The 20,818-nt window shown below is 34.8% G+C and overlaps 1 long non-coding RNA gene across 15 annotated transcripts; it reads left to right on the plus strand.

Annotated features, from left to right (window-relative positions):
- Positions 1 to 10,168: 10,168 nt before the first annotated feature.
- LOC107866814 lies at positions 10,169 to 20,283 on the plus strand. 15 transcript variants are annotated; one of them, XR_007054795.1, is made up of 7 exons: positions 10,169 to 10,307; positions 10,586 to 12,133; positions 12,449 to 12,549; positions 12,854 to 14,669; positions 15,062 to 15,177; positions 18,385 to 18,524; positions 19,181 to 20,283. It is a non-coding gene; the product is annotated as an uncharacterized LOC107866814 (long non-coding RNA). The 15 variants fall into 15 exon arrangements; XR_007054798.1 differs by having other exon boundaries at positions 10,586 to 11,033; XR_007054796.1 differs by having other exon boundaries at positions 10,212 to 10,307; positions 10,586 to 13,058; positions 14,390 to 14,454; positions 14,556 to 14,669.
- Positions 20,284 to 20,818: the final 535 nt, after the last annotated feature.

Raw genomic sequence — 20,818 nt, forward strand, 5'->3', positions numbered from 1 at the left:
ATAGTGTTCTTGTTTTAAACTTGAACTAGTGTTGAAGTAGTGTTACGGAAATACAGATTCTTGTACCCGAATACGTACAAAAAAACAATCTTAAGGAATAACTTTTGCAGAATCTGTATTGCTTGTTTTTGGAGATTAAAGCTTTAATCTTTCTACTCCATTTGAACTTAACTAGTGATTCGAAGACATAAAATCTTCATCACAAGTTAAAGATCATTCGGTTGACGATTGGAAGTCATAAAAACTTCATTTTAACTAGAAACAAGAAGAAGAGTTTAAAGTTGCTTAACTTTATAAGTAGTATTCTGAAAATACTAACTTTTATTGTCTTGTGGTGACAATAAAAATGACTAACGAAAGTCAAATGCAAGATGCGGCTACGACTGTGGGGGCAACTAGCATTTCTTCAACAAGTCAAGCAAATGCTCCACAACCAATGGCACCTTCGGAGAAGCCTGAGAAATTTATGGGTATTGACTTTAAGCAATGACAGCAAAAGATGTTCTTTTACCTCACCACTCTATGCCTTCAAAAGTTCACTAGTGAAGATGCTCCTGAGATGCCCGAGGGAACCTCTGAAAAAGAGCATTTCATGATTGTAGAAGTTTGAAAACACTCGGACTTCCTTTGCAGGAATTATATATTGAGTGGTCTCCAAGACGACCTCTACAATATTTACAGTGGAACTAAAACATCAAAGGAATTGTGGGGGGCACTAGAACAAAAATATAAGACAGAGGATGCGGGAATTAAGAAGTTCTTTGTTGCAAGGTTCCTGAACTTCAAAATGATAGATAGCAAATTGGTTGTCTCTCAAGTGCAGGAATTACAAGTAATCATCCACGATCTCCTAGCGGAAGGTATATCTTTGAAAAATACCTTAGTTGAACAAATTGAAAATGTTCTAAGTACTCACATAAACTATTTTGTACGTTTGATTGTGAATAATGCATTTCAAGTAGCAGCGATAATTGAGAAGCTACCACCTATGTGGAAAAACTTCAAAAACTACTTGAAGCACAAACGCAAGGAGATGACTGTCGAAGATCTTATTGTCCAACTGCGTATTGAAGAGGATAATAAAGCTATCGAGAGAAGGTCAAAAGGGAATTCTATAATTAATGGAGCACATATTGTAGAAGATGACCAAAACAATTCTAATAAAAGGAAGAAAGTTGAACAAGCAAGCAATCAACCCAAGAAGAAGTTCAAGGGAAAGTGCTTCAACTGTGGCAAGATTGGTCATAAGTCCACGGATTTTCGTGCCCCTAAGAAAGACAAGAAAAAGGACCAAGCAAATATAATTGAGTCCAATAAAGAATGTGATGATCTGTGTGCTATGTTTTCAGAATGCAACTTGGTGGGGAATCCTCGCGAGTGGTGGATGGATTCTGGTGCCACCCGCCATGTTTTTGCCAATAAAGAGTTGTTTTTGTCATTCGCTCCGTCTCAAATAGAAGAAATGATCTACATAGCTAACTCTACTACAGCTAAGGTAGAAGAAACAAGAAAAGTGAGCTTGAAAATGACTTCAAGAAAGAGCTTGACACTTAACAATGTCTTGTACGTTCTGGAATTACGTAGGAACTTGATTTCTATTTCACTTCTAGACAAGAACGGATTCAACTGTGTAACCGTTTCTGGAAAAATTATAATTAGCAAAGGAGAAGTGTATACAGGAAAAGGCTATCTCACCGAGAGCCTTTATAAGATGAATGTAATGAATGTTGAAATCAATAAAAGTTTTAATTCTTTTTACTTGCTTGAGTCTTATAATTTGTGGCATGAACGTTTAGGCCATGTTAATTACAAAACATTCCGAAAACTGATAAACTTAGAAGTTTTACCAAACTTTGAGTGCAATAAATCAAAGTGTCAATCGTGTGTGGAATCAAAGTACGCAAAGCATCCTTATAAGTCTGTTGAAAGGAATTTCAATCCCTTAGACTTAATACACATTAACATTTGTGATATGAAGTCAACACCATCATGTGGTGGGAAAAAGTATTTCATAACCTTTATTAACGATAGCACTAGATATTGTTATGTCTACTTGCTAAATAGTAAGGATGAAGCAATAGATGTGTTTAAACAATACAAAATTAAAGTAGAAAATCAGTTAGTGAAAATGATAAAATGATAAGAAGTGATAGGGGCGGAGAACATGAATCTTCCTTCGCCAAATATGTGTAGATAATGGAATGGTCCATCAAACTACAACCCCGTATTCACCTCTATCTAATGGAATTTCAAAAAGAAAATATCAAAATTTGAAGGAAATGATGAATGTCTTACTTATAAGTTTCGATTTACCACAAGACTTGTGGGGGGAGGCAATCCTTACAACCAATCGTATACTCAATAGAGTTCCTCATAGTAAGACACAATCAATTCTTTATGAAAAATGAAAAGGAAGGAAGCCCAACTTGAAATATTTCAAAGTGTGGGGGTGTCTAGCAAAGGTCTAAGTTCCTATGCTAAAAGGGTTAAGATAGGACCTAAGACGGTGGATTACGTGTTTATAGAATATGCTAAAAGCAGTAAAGCATGTCGGTTTTTGGTTCATAAATTCGAACATTCGGATATAAATGAAAATACGGCAATTGAATCGGATAATGCTGAATTCTTTGAAAACATTTACCCAAATAAAGTTAGACATGAACAGTCTAGTAGAGGATCTAAACGATCTCGAGATGGACCAAATAGGAATGTACATAATGAAGAGAATCCAAGATGTAGTACACATCAAAGAACGTCAACTTTGTTTGGATCAGATTTTGTAATATTTCTCTTAGAAAATGAGCCCCAAACGTTTAAAGAAGCGATGTCGTCGTCAGACTCATCCTTTTGGAAAGAGGCAGTCAATAGTGAGATTGATTTAATCTTAAGCAACCATACGTGGGAATTGATTGATCTTCCTCCAGGAAATAAAATTTTAGGTTCTAAATGGATCTTCAAAAGGAAAATGAAGGCGGATGGTACTATTGACAAATACAAGGCAATACTTGTAGTAAAAGGCTTCAAATATAAAGAAGTCCTTGATTACTTTGATATATACTTGTCAGTAACAAGGATAACATCGATTTGAATGTTAATTGCCTTGGCGGCGGTATATGATCTTGAAATACACCAAATGGATGTGAAAACCGCATTCCTAAATGGAGAATTGGAGGAAGAAATTTACATGGAACAGCCTGAGGGTTTTGTGGTTCTAGGAAAGGAGAATAAGGTGTGTAAACTTATTAAGTCATTGTATGGACCAAAGCAAGCACCTAAATAATGGCATGCGAAGTTTGACCAATCCATATTGGCAAACGAGTTCAAGATAAATGAATGTGATAAATGTTTTTACATTAAAGACACTCCAAATCACCAATTCATGGTTTGTTTATATGTGGATGATATGTTGATCATCAATAGAGATATTTCTGACATTAATGCAACAAAACGAATGCTCGAGAGCAAGTTTGATATGAAAGACCTTGGAGCTGTGGATATGATCTTAGGTATAAGAATCCATAGAACTCCACAAGGGTTGGCATTGTTACAGTCTCATTATATGTAAAATGTACTTGACAAATTCAAGTATATGGAATTCGGTATTGCCAAGACTCCTTTGGATGTGAGCTTTGCACTTCAAAAGAATGAAGGTGAAAGTGACTCACAATTGGAGTACACAAGAGTATTGAGATATTTAATGTATATAATAAACTGTACACGGCCAGACATTGCATGGGCAATTAGTAAATTGAATCGGTACACGAGTAATCCCAACAAAACTCATTGGATGGCAATGAAAAGAGTTTTAGGGTATCTTAAATACACTCAAGACTATGCTTTGCATTATAATAAATATCCTGTGGTACTTGAAGGATATAATGATGCAAATTGGATCTTCGGGTTGAACAAAGTAAAATCCACAATTAGATATGTATTTACTATCGGTGGAGAAGCAGTCTCTTGAAAATCAACCAAACAGACTTGTATTGCTCGCTCTATAATGGAATCTAAATTTATCGCATTGGATAAAGCCGGTGAAGAAGCAGAATGGCTCCGAAATTTCTTGGAAGATATTTCTTATTGGACCAAATTAGTGGCACCAGTATGTATACACTGTGATAGCCAAGCGTCAATAGGTAGGGCAGGGAGCATGATGTACAACGATAAATCTCGTCACATACGACGGAGACATAATACCGTTAGGGAACTTCTCTCTAGTGGAATTATCACTGTTAACTATGTAAAGTCAAAGGATAATGTGTCGGATCCACTTACAAAAGGCCTATCTAGAAAAGGAGTGGAAAGGACATCCAAGGGAACGGGTTTAAGGCCTAGGACAAGTCAGCATGGCAGTAACGCTACCTAGTAGACTGGAGATCCCAAGAGCGAGGTTCTAGGAGATCAAACAAAGTTGTGTTTGACAGGTTCAACATTGTCAATATACCAACCCATTCTCATGATGTAGACAATTTTTAGTAAACAAGGATAAGACTTAAGGTTAGAAGTCTTTTAATAATTATCTAAATTTGCCAAATTTGACCAAATAGCTTAATCTATGGGATTGAAAGTTTAGAAATCACTTATGTGAGGGAGAAGTGGAAGCCGCTTCAAGGAGAATGTTAGTAAAGGCCTATTCTCTAAGCTCTCATGAATCCGGAACGTGTTCATGGCTGAAAAGAATAAAACCGTGAGAACCATAAATGGGAAAAGGCTGGTTGTGTGACATGTGTTGTCTAAGCGTACATTAAAGCTCGACGGTTCAAAGATATCAAATCTACCAATTGATCGAGTGCATCCGATGCATGTTCACTACGGAAAGTTCAAAGGGAAATCCACTTATCTAGATGCAATCAGTCTTTGTTTGATGATCACATACTTGTCCGTAAAATTTTACGAAAAATAGTCATTGTCCATTCATGTGGGGGATTGTTGGGTTCAATATATATGAAAAAAGTGTGAATGGAAAATGGAGGGACACAACCTTTGAGGAAAAGACATATTATTTTGGAAAAAGGAGTGACTATTCAGATAGTTATGTCTGTTCAGAAAAAGACACAATGTTTCGAATGAATAGACATGACTCTTTCAAAGGATACACCTTTTTAGATGAACCATTGGCACCTTTGGGAAGGGGTACTTGATGGCTATATCAACCTGCATGTATCCACAAGTTTAGGCATGAAAAATTTTCTGAATATACAAACTCTTCTTGTCTTCAAAACATTCTGTGTGATCAATTAAATCGTTGAGTGAGTTCGAAGAGATTCCAATTGTTTGAGGTACCGCTACAGTTGGTTTATTTGGCCATTTTATCCTGGGAGGAAAATTCCACAACCTCGAGTACTTGAGGGGAATTATTTCCTTAAGGACACTCCGCGAATTCGGAGAACTTGGTCATTTCTGTTTCATCTTAATTTCTAAAAATAAAACACACTTCTTTGAAAGATTATTTTGATCTTGTGTTGAGGGTGTTATTGTACTTCATAGTGTTCTTGTTTTAAACTTGAACTAGTGTTAAAGTAGTGTTGCGAAAATACCAATTATGTGTACCCGAAAACCTACACTCACATTGAAAGGCTAATATTTCGATGGACTAACACTCAATAGTTATATATTATTGGTATAGTTTAATGTAACAACTCACATATTCGGGTTAAAGTTTGAACCGTTTTTTCTACGTATATAGATCTGAACTCAATGATTTGTATTTAAAAATAAGTGTGAATAATAATTATTTAGGGTGGGGTGAAGACTCTATCTATTTTTATAATTTAGATCATAAAACTGTTGTAAATGAAGTTAAAGTGCCCCCAAATTTTAGACTACCTGCTTTGGAGCTTCTGCCTCTTACATAACAAAGAGCATTCTGCCAATAGCTTAACTCCCCCTTGCATTCTTTTTTATTCTCATCCTTTACCTTTGTATGTTATCTATTAATGATTTTATTTGAATTGGAAATCTTCTACATAAAGTATGTTTAAGCATGTATAAAGATCCTACTGGCAATATTACCAAAGATTTGCAACTTTGAATAGTAGTATTATAGAACCCACTAGAGCCACAACATTAGTGGTATATTTTGTAGTGTTCTTTGTGATAATGTCTCTTTTCACTTGAAAAATCAAAAATAGTTCTTTTGACTGACTCTATGTGATGTAATTAGGATGCCACAAGAAAACCAGCATATGTACATGTCTTATTTTTTTTTCTGGTGCAGCATATGTATGTAGTGAACATACGAGCTAATTGAAGGAGGTTCGACATCTACTACATATGCATAAAAAATAATTTTAACCATATATATATACTATAATTTTTCGTCGAAGGGGGTTCGGATGAACCCCTATCCTACATGTAGCTCCGCCACTATTAATGTACATGTCAAATTTGTTTTCATAAGATCATAGGTGGGTTCAACATTTTTAGTTTTTGCATTTTGGACGATATCTTTTTTAGCTTATTGAGTTCTGAATAAATTCTTCACAATATTACCCCTCAAATGATCGTAGCATCAAGTACCGTGACGAACTCTAATTATGTGATCTAATTTATAAATAAGCATTTCTTGTCAAATAGCACAATCCCAAAACTTTTAACAGTCACAAATACAAAGCTTGAATCAAAATTATCGTCAATGTTCTGTCAAATTCATAATTATAATGATGATTTTGCTCCTCGTTATAATAATTGGAGACATACTTTTGTACTGCATGCAAATAATTACTTACGATTTTCATATTATTGTTAGAAGAGATCAATCTTTAGTACTCCCTTCGTACTATTTTACCCGTCTCAAATTTTTTAATCTGGTGTCCTATTTTACTTGTCTTTTTTTACTTATCAAGACAAGATAAATTTTTTTTTCATATTTTACCCTTTGCATTAATTACTTTTTCTTTAAATTAAAATGTAAACATCATTTAATAAGAATACTATGGTGAACTAACCATATTATTTATTATTTTTTTAATAGCCATGTCATTCTAATTTGGGACGAGTAAAATGGGACGGAAGGAGTATTATGTTAAGGTAATTATTTCCTATAAAGTTAATGCATGTATGATGAAAGGCCGCCAAAGTAAAGGTGACCAACTTTGGATTATATAACTATTGTGTTTTAATTAGTGCCTATATGAAGTGCCTATATGACTAAGCACTTTTGCCAGTTGATGTTTCGAACTTTTTTTATTCTTTAGCTAAGGCTGCTTCCGGGGTTCTTTGTATTATAAATTAGCTTTGTTAACTAGTACTAATTTTTTTTTTTAACAAGAAGTGCTTATTTATACTTATAGTTAGTGTACCCAAAATATAACAAATGGTGTACAGGAATCATTTATCATAATTCGAAGATATATTTATTTTTTTTCGTATTTAGGAAATATTTATCAATTATATCAATTGTACTATGTATTAAACATGAATTATGTATGCAATATAAATGTATAGAAGTGTATTAAAATATATTATACTTTAATGTATTAATAATAAATTATCCCACTATATACTAAAAGTGAATTATGCATGCAATATTAATGTATTGGATATATATGTTTTAAATGTAATATGCTTATTTGTTAAAAGATTTTATATCATGTATTAAAAGTGAATTATGCTTATACTAAAATTATATATCTATAAATGGTGAATATTTTGCTAAATATGGGATTGTGAGATTCTTCACGCTAATGCAGGGATTTGCTGCTGCTACAGATGTTTTGTTAATTGATTATGAAAGGAAATTCCTTAATTCTAACAATTTCGACAATAAGAAAAATAAAAATCTAGTCTTTACATTGCCCCTTTGTGTTTTGGCTTCAAATTCCTTATGTATGTGTGTTTTTTGATACTTGATCCCTACATTTAGACCTAAGTTTTGAATAATGATGTCCGTGTTTTATGATTTGAGTTTCTTTTTCTATTATATATATGTTTCAAAATTCTGAATGATAATATGTATTACTAGTATGTTAAAGGGAAATTCACCAATCAATGTTAATTTTGGTTCTTCTACTTTAATAATATGTAGGTACTACTCATCATGGTTGACACAAGTGTTGGTGAACTTATAATTCACTTATGGGGTGAAGATCATATCTATTTTTATAATTTAGATCATAAAACTGTTGTAAAGGAAGTTAAACTGCCCCCAAGATATAGACTACTTGCTTTTGAAGCCTCTGCCTCTTATCTAACAAAGAGCATGCTGCCAATAGCTTAACTCCCCCTTGCTTTATTTGAATTGGAAATCTTCTACATAAAGTATGTTTTAAGCATGTATAAAGATCCTACTGGCAATAGCTTCACTCAACTCATTTCTTTGTTGTTAAATTAATTACTACTTTTTAAAATTTTTGTGTATTCTTAATTATCAAAATGGTATTTTTAGTTGTGTTGGTTGTGTTTTACACAATGAATGTATCAGCTTGCATGCAGCTTTTCACATCCATTCCAAATGTTAAAATGTCATAAAGTAGATTGGATCCTCTTTTTAAACTAATCAAATCCGACAAATCGCTCAGCATTAAGCGATTTACCATTGTCAGAAATGGCCCACTTGTAAATTATAACGTGTTTTTTGTCAGCTACTTTACAAATCTCAAGAAGAACAGAATGAGTTAACTGGGTTAAAGGGGTAGGGTCAAATTTATGCTCCAATTGCTCTTGATCCTCATTAATTTTAATTAACTGTTGATGGGTGTTGTTGTGGTTAATTTTTATTTTTTTTTTGTTCTTAGTGAGTTTAGAGTAAAGGGAAAAAATGAGAATGGTGAGAGAATAAAAAGAGAAAGTGAAGAAGAAAAGTAGAAGAGTAGGCCAATTCACAGCACTTTGTAAAGTAGCTCGCCAAAACACATTATAATTTATAAGTGGGCCATTTCTGACAATGGTAAATCGCTCAATGCTGAGCGATTTGTCCGATTTGGTTAGTTTAGGAGTTGCCTTTTTGGTATTTTGGGTTAAAAAAGTGATTGTTTAGGCTCCGGACTCTAATGTGGTACATCATTGTACACATCACCAACAACTTTTATAATGCTTGCATTTTGATCAGAAACTACACTCATATGTTATCATTCACCGTATGTTTTCTTCAGATTTTAAAAAAACCAAATCTAAGATGTATCATTTTCAGAGTCAAGTACATCACATGCTAAAAGAAATATATATCCTGCATATTGAAAAAATACATATAAGAAGACATGATTTTTACACATAAAATACTGGATATATATGTATATTATAAATACATATAACTGGAAACATATGAAACTACTGGTGAACACATAAACGTACTACATATGTATATTATAATTTATAAATACATATAGCTGTAAACATATGCAATCTTCATAATGTTATTTATATGTTCATCTACAAGAGTGTTTAACAAGAACATGCATGCTTCTCATTGTCAATCTCTAGAACACAAAAAACAGTAAAAATAAAATTAAATATCGAATATGTACTATATACAACAATTAATTCGTATATACAAAACTACAAAACGAATTTCAACGAAAAGAAATCTTTTATTTGAATATTAGTTATCATCGACTAAAATTCAAATTTAACATATAACAATTGCATCTCAATTTTCACATTACATAACGACACAGATAACTTTGAATTTAAAAAAAGAATTTCGATCAAATCATTTTTTCGAGAACCGATAGAATTCATATATGATCTCAGATTTTTGAATTCCGCTACTGTTACACAATTTTATTACGAGTTTTTCAGTAATTTTTGTAATTTTATTTTTTGAAAATCACAAATAGAATCAAGTTTGTTTATTGATACCTGTAATTGGATCGTCGTATTTTTAATCTTTTCTTCAAAATTTTAGACGATCAACAAAAAAAAAAAATAACATGAAAGAAAATGTTTTTGAATTTGAATCTGTATTTTGAATTTGATTTGAGTTGCTGATTATAGAAATTATTTTTTTGAATTTCAATTAGTAGTTGTAATTTAACGATTGTGGTAAAACAGAGTAAAATTAGATGCGCTATAAATTAAGGAACAATTTTTTTCCAATATTTAACACAAATAGATTAACATTAAATTAGGAAGAAAATCTCTGATTGTATATTTATTTAAATAGCAATAATTTACTGAAATACAAAATGCATATTGTTATTTTTTGTAATTTTAAAACTATTGCTATGTGAAATTTTAAGGACCCGCCCAATTCAAAACCGGATCAGGCCCCTGAGATAGAAGACAAAAAGGGAAAGACACTATACGCACAGCTCATCTTGCTGAAGACCGCCGGATCTGAGAATCTCAGGCAAATATATAAGAAAATTGTAAGAGTTTTTGTTAATTTTGAATGAAATTTCCTTATTTCTAACTTTTTCGACCAGAAAAATAAAAATCTAGTCTTTATATTGCCCCCTTTGTGTTTTTTGATACTTGATCCCTACATTTAGACCTAAGTTTTGAATAATGATGTCCGTGTTTTATGATTTGAGTTTCTTTTTCTATTATGTTTCAAAATTCTGAATGATAATATGTATTACTAATATATTAAAGGGAAATTCACCAATCAATATTAATTTTGGTTCTTCTACTTTAAAATATGTAGGTGCTACTCCATCATGGCACTTGAATGGTTGACACAAGTGTTTGTTTCACTATTTGGTAGTACTATATCACTATTCTGGGATGAGGAACTTTCTGAATTTTTTCAATACTTGCCTGATGGTCTCATTGTTGATATCATCAGTAGACTTCCAATAGATACTCTTATTAGATGTCGAAGGGAATGTATGGAAAGCTATAATATACATGAATACCGCTTGCAAGGGAACGGGAGAAATTCTTAATCTTTAGCTAATGTTGAATGCTTTACCATGTTACGCATCCCAGTTGATCCATGTCCTTTTTATAAACTTGTATCCAATTTTCCATGAGCTACACTCTCTCGAGAACAGAAGATCAACATGCGAGTTCATATTATAAGTGTTAATGATGCTGCCTTGCTTGCTTGACAAAATTACCGAATGGATGAAAAATGCTTGTGTGGATGACAGGTAGGTCAATACATCTTGAATTGATATTATGCTGCTGATAGTACCTGGTCGTGTATTACTCAATATCCAGCATTTAATGTCAAGGCTTACAAAGTACTCAAAAATTTCAATCATTTTTAAGAGGAATCTATGGTCGCAAGAAGCAACAGTGCGACAAAATGTTACTTAGTTATATTGACTGGCATCAAGAGGATGCTGAAAACAGTACAAAGAAAATTAGGGAAAGCTCCTAGATACAAAAACCTACAGATATAACATTGAGCCATTTCCCTAGATGTGCAAAAAGTATGGGTGCTAAGCCAAAGGCAAGGAGCTAATGAAATCTACAAGGGGAATAACAACAGTTAAACTTCAGAGAAGAGTTAGGAGTTGAAATCCCATAAAAAACATCTACGATTTCTATCCATCCAGATACTCCAAAAAATGCATGCTGGTATCATTTGCCAGATCTTCGTGATGGTTCTGTCAACTACCCAAAGGTTCCAGCTTTCCATAGTTTCCTTAACATTCCGCGGCACTACCCAACTAACCCCAGAAATTGATAAGAACATGTTCCACAAATCAGATGCAACTGAGCAATGCACAAGTAAATGGTTGACTGTTTCTGAGCTATGTTGGCTCATAAAAGTTAAAACACCTGTTTGCTAGTTGAAACTTTCTTTTGCAAAGGCTGTCTTGAGTTAGGATTGCCTCCCTGATGGTTGTCCATGTAAAGCATATGATTTTACAGGGGAGTTAAGTGCTCCAAATCAGCTTCCAAGGCCAGTGTTCAGTTACTTCATTTTGAGCACACAATTTACTGTAACCTGCCTTGACTGGCAAGAACCCTTACATGAACTACTCCATCTTAGCTTGTCACTGGCCCGGGGACTTATTGTGCAATCTTCTAAAATTCTGTAAAGATCAAAGATCTCCTGTAGTTCCCAATCTTGCAAATTTCTTCTAAGGAGGAGGTTCCATGAGGTTCCGGCTCTATTTTGTGCTATCATACGGCACAATCTATTTACTCCATTTACTGGAAACATGATGCTTAATTCGATACATAAGTTATCTTATTTTATCACTCACTCTTTGCAGTCCACTTAAAGAATGATTACAGGGTAAGTTCTACATTAGGAGTCTTTTATTACTGTTGTAGTCCCTATTTGTCAGTAGTTTGACAGATTCAAAATCACGTTAGTAGCATAAACAAAATACGTTCACGTAGTAGTGTTCAAACATGATAATTTTGATCAGTTGCCGTCTCAAGTATTAGGAGAGATTTTGGTCAAAACTCTTGTCTACTCATTAATTAACCTTTGATCTTTCGTAAGGTATACAATACATAATCACAACTCCTTGGTTACCACAAACATGGAAAGTATAATAGTATATGGTTTATCACTTTAATCTTGATATTCTTTCTTCTTGTAAAGTAATGACTACAGACTTCGGAACCAAAGAGCTTATAGAAAAGTCAGATAGGAGCACTTTATGGCTGTGAAGACTTGTGACATGACTGCCCAGCAGCCTCCAGGTGCCTTTTTATAGATCTTAATCGCGGCATGCTTGCTCGTCTGCTGGTGGCTAGAGTTGCCTTATGCCAAACAATTCTGAAACTGACTTTAATATGCTTAAACTTTTTCCTATTAACTTATTTTTTTGGCACTAGTGTATTTACCCATCAAAAGCTCTTCTGTTTCTCGCTGCAGAATCCACATAAGTGCCCAGGGGGATGCATTTTCTTTCTTTCTAACTTGCTTTGTATCTTTTTGTCTCTGTGTCTATCAAAGGCTGATGCTCTTTTTGGTTCAATTGGTAACGGGAACTTGATTATTCAGGTGCTATTTGCATGGAGGTCACCAGGCAGCAGTCTGATTCAGAATTTTTATCACTTGTTATTAGAAGTCTGAAGAAAGCAAAAGGCAGTTCTTCGATGCCGCTACCCTTCATCTCACTAATACTGGCACAAGCAGAAGCTATCCCCTCGGTTTGAATCAAAGTGGGAAAAGAACCTCATTGAGGAATGGTGATCTTGGCGACCAGGTTTGATATTTTGTTCTTTGGTAATTCATTTATGTTTTATTTAGAGCAGTTAAGTTTAGACTGGTTGAAAACTTTGCTCGAGTCAATATTGAGTGCAATCGAGTAATGGGTCTTTCACAATCAGACTACCCACGCACTATGGTATTTGGTTATAGAAGTTTGCCATGTAGCTGACCCTTTTAGTTCATTCTTGCCAGAGTGTGAGTTTACTTACCTAGTCATCTTTAATGGTTTTTTTTTTAAAAAAAAAAAAAACAATAAGATTTGGACTAATGACATTGGGGTTGAAAATTCTGTTCTGAAGTTTCCACTTTCTTGCATAGTGTTCGGCCAAGAAACAAGTTTACTTGTGTTAGTCCATTGCCTCACCTCATTCCAAATCTATGCAATGCCAGTTTGTGCTAATTTGGAGTTTCGGTGCACCAGCAACAAGAAACAACCCTGTCCATGGTGGCTTAGAACAGGATTGAGGATATTCTTTGGATGCCTAGCATTTTTCATATCAGTTGAATTCCCTTTTTTGCCAAGTTTGGCTAGGCTAATTAGTGCCATTCCCAAGTTATGGTACAAATGTCTCTGTATCACCTTATGTCTACTTTATCCTTTTCACCTAGGGTATTTCTTGTTTTAAGTTAAAGCCTCTTTGAATAGGCCTTAGTAGGATTTATTTTCTTACTTATGTAAGTGCAAAGTCTCCCTTGTTTATGTTATCCTAGATTGTCTTTGTTTGAGAGTAGTCTTCTCTTCTTAGATGCACAGTAGGTCTAGGTTTCCTTTATTAGTATGGGGGAGGACTAGTCGACTCATGAACCACCCTAGGACTGGTGGCAAGATTTATGTCCCTCTCCTTGTACTTTCTTTAATTTTGTTATTTATGTCAAGGCTTGGGTGTGCGTGGCTCAACCCTGAGTGAGGGGTGAGATCCTTGGGTTAGATCCATTTAATATTTTAGTTTTTGTTTTTCTTTAAAAAAAGAGTCGTTGCTTATTTAATTGATTGATTTGAGCTTAGATGGCCCCCCTCCGTGTACTTTCTTTAATTTTGTTATTTATGTTAAAGGCTTGTGTCTGTGTGGCTCAACCCCTGATCGCCACGAGGGGTGAGATCCTTGGGTCAGGTCTGTTTAATTTTTTTTTTTAAAAAGTGCCGTGGCTTATTAATTGATTGTTTGATTGTTTGAACATAGTAATCTAGGTGCATTATTCATATTACAAATTGTGGTGGTATACAATGAGTACAATGCTATTAATGTTGCTATTTATCTGCATTTTGGAAAGAGGTGGTTTACTTTGATGCTATGAATTCTAAAATCTTTGTTTATAGAAGGGCAGATCACATGCCGATACTATTTAAGAGTCAATAAAGCAAAACCTACCAATAGTTTCTACTGAATTAAGTGAGTAACTTACTCCTTTATTTTCTCCAACTGGTTTTCCAATTCCCCGATTCACTCCCTCTTAACCAACTCCACGATTTGCTCCACTTTTGCATCTCTAGAATGCTTCTCTCTTATCAAGTTGAATTAAACTCGATCGGAACAATTTGCAAGTATGGAAGATGGTAGCAACATTTCAATCGTGATTCTACACGGCAGAAGATGGGATGTATCAGGTAAATAAGGGTGAAATTGAATCTTAAATTATGCTTGGATCAGTTCTTTCAAATAGGGAAATGGTTGAAATAGCGTAGTGTTGTGGGTGTTAACTGAAATAGTTCGTAATTAATAGATATCTATGTTTAAACGGATGTAACATTTTTTTCTTCCATAATATTAGTTTTTGAATCAGACTTTATTCTACATACTCCATTGGTTTTGTGGTGTCTGATCTTATGTATATATTGGTATATATAATGCTGATTTAACTGTAATAATCTATCATAAACCATAAAAGGTTTGTATTGACTGTTAGAACCATAATTTGAGTTTTAGGACATTGTTTCTGCGTATGTGAATAGAAAATGGTACATCTTTTAATAGTCTTTGCTGATATTATATATCGCAGGGAGATACAAGGCATTGTAATTGACGGAATCATGTACGATTCAAACACAAAATATAATTGGTTAAGGCAATTGCCAAGCAACTGGGTGTAGACACAACAATAAAAGAGTTGGAGATGTAAGTATTTTTTTTTAGTGATAGATGCCCACCAATAAGTATGCATAATGATACAGGTGTCCAAGTTTATTTAGATTAAAAGAAATATAACTTGGATTTCTTTTCGAAGTATCCTTTATGTATCACATGTATCGATAGGGCTATGTCCATTGAGTACCATGTTGGCTCCCAAAGTAGTTACCAACCAAATATAGATAACATGGCAATTCAACTGCTTTGCACATCCAATGGAATGCGTTTGAGCATTACTCCTAGTGTAGAAGATGATATTTTGGCATTCTGTCTTCCTAGTAACTCAAAATTCCCTCAGTCGGCAGCCATCAAACCCTCACCGGAAGGAACGGCTGTCGTCGGATAGATTGCTAAAAGTGCAAGGGAGAAGGGGAGGAAATCAGGAAAATGATAACACTATTAAATTGAATTCGATCGAAGCGTGATTGGGCCTCCGTGTCTCTTTCTTCTCCTCCACATCTAATCTCACTTCTACTGCTACAAGGTCTATTCGAAATTTCTATCAATTCATATCTCGACTCTGCAATGATTTTATTGAGAACCTACATTTTTCCTACATCTAAATGTAGTAATTAAATAATCAGAAGTGGATCTAGGATTTTAATTAGTGAATGCACTTCTTTGCTGAATCTGCCTCTTCTGGACCTGTTGCTGATGGGGTTGGTAGGCATACGGTGCAATTAGTCGGGTGTGCAAAAGCTGGAGGGGCACCATGTTTATCATTTTTTTTAAAAAGATCATTTCGGGGTTCTTCCTGTGATCAAATCAATCTGTGCTTCTGAAAGTACTTGAGAATTCTCCTCATGCTTTTTCCATCACGATTTTCTCTTCGAGAACACTCGCCTCGTCGATTCTATTGTAATTAGTAAATTTGTGTTTGTTAAAGTTTAGGTCAAATTATTGAAGTAATGGTGAATTTTTTAAAGATAATGGAAGAAGTTATTTTCCATGAATTAATCATCAGGGATAGCTTTAGTGGATTTAGGAGAGATTGAGGTAGGCCGAAGATGTATTGAGGAGCGGTAAACAGTTAAGACATGGCTTACTCCAGCTCACTGAGGTCGACGTGATCTTAGGAGGTTATAGAGAGCATAAATTATGGAAGAGGGTTAGTCGGTAGTTGTGTGGAGCCTAGCTTAGTAGTAGATCTTGTGCTTCGATCTATACTACTATCTTACTATCTGATATTATCGTCGTAGTTACTATCAACTTTTATTTTTCAAGCAATCTTTGTCATATATCTTGCTTTGCCATCTTTTTCTTGAATCGACGGTCTATCGGAAACAACCTCTCTACTCCCAAGATAGGGGTAAGGTTTGCGTGCACTCTATCCTCTCGAGATTCCACTTGTGGGATTATACTGGGTACATTGTTGTTGTTGAAATGGAAGAACTGATTTGTGGGAAATGTTTCATCTGGCTATATTGATTTGGAAATGCTTATGTTGACAAAACTTTCAGCAAAATTAGTCATTTAGTTTCAATGTTCATTATGAAAAGATTCTGTGATTGATTTTTAGATATGGACTTATTAGGTTAGCTTGAAATGAAACATAGGAATTCTTAATCTTACTAACAGGTTACTTGATTGAATGTTACATATGGACTTTATATGTCAGCTCAAAATGGGACGTGGGAATCATTAATTTTTACTCTGCCTCACCTCCCTTCTCTGCACCTAATAGGACTACCGTACTACGTGATCTTTTTGCTGCAGCAATATAGAGACTAGAAATATTTACAATGTATTTTCCCTTCTTCAGTATCCGTTTTATCCAAACCTTTGATTATGGTCTGAAGATCTACATGGGAACCCGTTGAGGTCCAAACATTGAGTCTTGCTAGTTCAGACTTTTTGTATGCGAGCAAGTTAAACGTCAGAAATCAAGACACAGGAAATAACCAGCCTAAAAAGGCTAATTAGAAGTTCCTAAAGCCAGTTGAGCACCTTATTGTGCAGCCATATGTGATTGATGTTTTCCCTGATTCTTGCTCATGATGCACTGATTTACCTGGATTCTTGTCATCGTTTGATGTTTTCAGTTGTGAGAATGCATTGCCATGCATTTCTTTTGATGAAGTTGATAGATGTGTTTCTTCTCTTATATTTACAAAGCTGTAGCTTGAAACTTTTTAAAACAAAAAGCATAATCTTGGGATTAGTGTTCAACTCATAGTAAAAAGCTGGCGGCTGTATTTCGGCTTTTTAAGCTTCCTCGTGGAGCGACAATTAGAGTCTTCAAGGACCTTTGTATTTATGGTGACTGCCAGTCTGCCACAATGCATTCAAGTTCATATCTAAGGTTGAGGCGAGAGAAATCATCATTAGAGATGGAAATAGGTTTCATCATTTCAGGGATAGTGAATGCTCATGTGGGAATTGCTGGTGAGGTATTAGACAACGATTAGCGTCACGTAATGAGTTTCTTGGTTTCGGAGATTTGAAAATGTCATTCTGGAACCAATGCCAGGGAAAAGTTATAGCACCTTCAGATAGCAAATATAAGACTTCAAAGCTAGTAGTAGGAATATGCTGCTACATCTTGTTTGTCTCTGGAATTTTGAGTACAGATGTGCACGGAGAATCTTTCTGGTTTGTGGTTTCCAGGTTGGTGAATGCTCATTGCCTCATTGGTACCTTAAAGACACTTAAGGTATAACGAATTGATGAAATCAAGATGGCGTTTCCAGCTCCGTAGTGCTCCCACTTTGTAAATAACATTTGCCTTGGTTAAGAACTTTGAGTGCCAAAGGGTGGAGAGACTCTCTGCTTGTTTAGTGTTAGGGGAATGATGCAGTTGCAATTTCTAGAATCCTCAAGCATAAAGGTACTAATATTAGAGAAATATGTTTCCATGAAACAAGTTTCTGTATTTTGCACTTTATTGAGAGGACTATTTTACGCACTATATATGGACTAAATAAGCTCTGTTCCGGGGGAATTCCACCCTAGTTTCTCACCTTAGGATCTAGATAGTAATTTGTTTTAAGTAGGTTCAAGTTTTTATCTGTTTCGACTTTGATGAATTTGTTGTTCTGCATTCTCTTTGTCGTCTGGTCCTTGAGTATAACCACTCACCCGATTTACCTAGAATTTCATTTTATAAATGGTTTATTGCGTGCCGTATCTACATGCCGAAAGTTACCTTATTGGCCGGTTTCATTTTATAAGTGTGATGCTTTTCTTTTACTGCAGTAGTCAGCTTATGATCCATGCAAGAAGAGCAGCTTTATGTCCTCCACTCCACTTGTCCTGATGATTCCATCTGGCAATATCTACCAGATTTAATTGACTATCTTTCACAACCATTGCTTAAAACAAGAATAGGGCTGAAGGTAGACTTGGTTTGTTGCAATTGTCCTTGGGTTGGCACATTATCTTTAGCTAATGAACTGCTTTTTCATGTGCTCTTTATTGGACTTGTTGAACTCATTGGCTGCTGTCTGTTTGTGACCATTCTGATCATCTGTATGCTTTTTTTGGGATGCTCTGTGAAGCAGATATACTCTTATTCAAGGACTTTGCCCCTAATATCTAGTGTAGAGCGGCTGATCATTTTTTGCTTTACTCAACTAGTATCAACCACTCTCCAATAGAGTTGTTTGAAGTGGCTTTATCTAGGCTTGGTCCCAGCCACTGATAATTATGGTTTTCAGGATCAGTGAAGTTTTCATGAAGAATAATTGATCTTTGCAAACTCTGAAATCAAACTCACATTCAAATTCATTCTTGAGCAGAACCAAAGGATTTGACAGAGGTTATAGATACTATATCACTTTAGTATAGATTGATTTGTCATCATTTTTCTTATCTTTTAGGGTTGGACACAAAAGTTTGTTGTTTACTTATACGTCTTGTATCTCTTGGAATCACACATTTGAATGCAAGCATATGTTGTAATTCATCCTTCTGATTGTTCTTCAATCTTCCAACATCACACACACATAATCCGATGTAATTTTTCAGAATTTGACTCGGCATTTCTCCACAGGTAATGGAAACAGAGCTGCAGAAAGCAGAATTGACACCTTTTCCATAGTGTATTTATGCTCTAGAGTGATATTCCTGGGCTTCCAAGATTACAACCCAATTGGGCATAGCTGGTGCAGCCTTTTTCTCTGAGTCGTGCTACTACTGATACCCACCCCGTGTACTGTAAGGTTTATGAAAGAATTCCTCTTTCCTTGCCTATTTTTCTGAGCATCACAGGATTGCCAAAGCTCAGGTTTCCGAATCTGCCCTCTCTTGGTTGTAGCACTGGTCGGTATCCCCCAATAATCATGCACATACTTGGCCAGTTTGTCAACTTTGAAAAGGCTGACTGGGTCCTCTTTAACTCATTCAATAAATTGGAAGAAGAGGTAGGTGCACCATATTCCCTTTGCTCTCAAGCAAAGCAGCACATTATGTTCTTATGGGTGGTGAAACCTGATGAACAGAGTAAGCTTCCAAGTGACTTCATCAAAGAGACATCGGGGAAGGGATTGGTTGTGACATGGTGCTCACAGTTAGAGGTAGTAGCACATCATACAATCAGATGCTTCATATCACACTGCAGATGGAACTCAAACCTTAAGAGGCAATAAGTTTTGGTGTGCCTATAGTTGCAGGGCCACAAATTTTAGATCAGATAATCAACGCACATTTTCTAGAGAAAGTTTGGGGTGCAGGGAAGTTTTAGGAAGGGGGGAGAGGGGACAAGAAGTTAAAAAGAATGAATATTATTAGCTTGAAACTTGAAAGAATTGGCTAAGGAGACAATTGACACAAGTGGAAATTCAGACAAGCATATTGACGAGTTCATTGAACAGCTTGATCCAACCAAACAACAACTGAAATTGTACAATTATTTATCCGACTTGTGTGGTGAAGGTGAAGTATATTCTATGTTTGATTAAATGGTCCTGCTGTTGCTTCATACCATATCGGGCACAAAATACGACGTATATAAATTCTTTCATAACCTATTATTTACGAGGAAAACAGAATGTAGCAATGAAACATTGTACTTATTTAGATTATTATTAGTAATTTCTATGCAAAGATTAAGTAGGTGTTTGCCGCATATGCAGTCAAACCTACATCGTTTGTCCTGATATTTTTTGGTCGCTATATCGGTACATTGTTATAACGAAGAAACTAGTATACAATCCCAAAAGTTCGAATCCTTACAACTAAATATAAGATGATTGTTTGAAAAGTCACAACCAAAAATTTAAATCAGAACAAAAATTTTCAAAAGAAAAAAAGAGATGAAATCGTGGTTTAGAGATAAGAGAGCGAGTAGAGAGGAAGAAGAAAAGTTTTAGAGAGGAGAGAGAGGAGAGAGGAAGATTAAAATGAAAGGATGAAAGAAATTTTATTGATCTTTTCTAACAATATCACAAAAATCGTAAGGTAATTATTTGCATGCAGTACAAAATTATGTCTCCAATTATTATAACGAGGAGCGAAATTATTGTTATTATTATTATTATGAATTTGACAAAACACATACGATAATTTTAATTCAAGCTTTGTATTTGTGACTCTTAAAAGATTTGGAATTGCGATACTTAACATGATATGTTTATTTATAAATTAGATCATGTAATTAGAGTTCGTCACAGTACTTGATACTCAGATGCAG

This window comes from Capsicum annuum, chromosome 4 (assembly GCF_002878395.1).
Source record: "Capsicum annuum cultivar UCD-10X-F1 chromosome 4, UCD10Xv1.1, whole genome shotgun sequence".
Classification (NCBI taxonomy): Eukaryota; Viridiplantae; Streptophyta; class Magnoliopsida; order Solanales; family Solanaceae; genus Capsicum; species Capsicum annuum.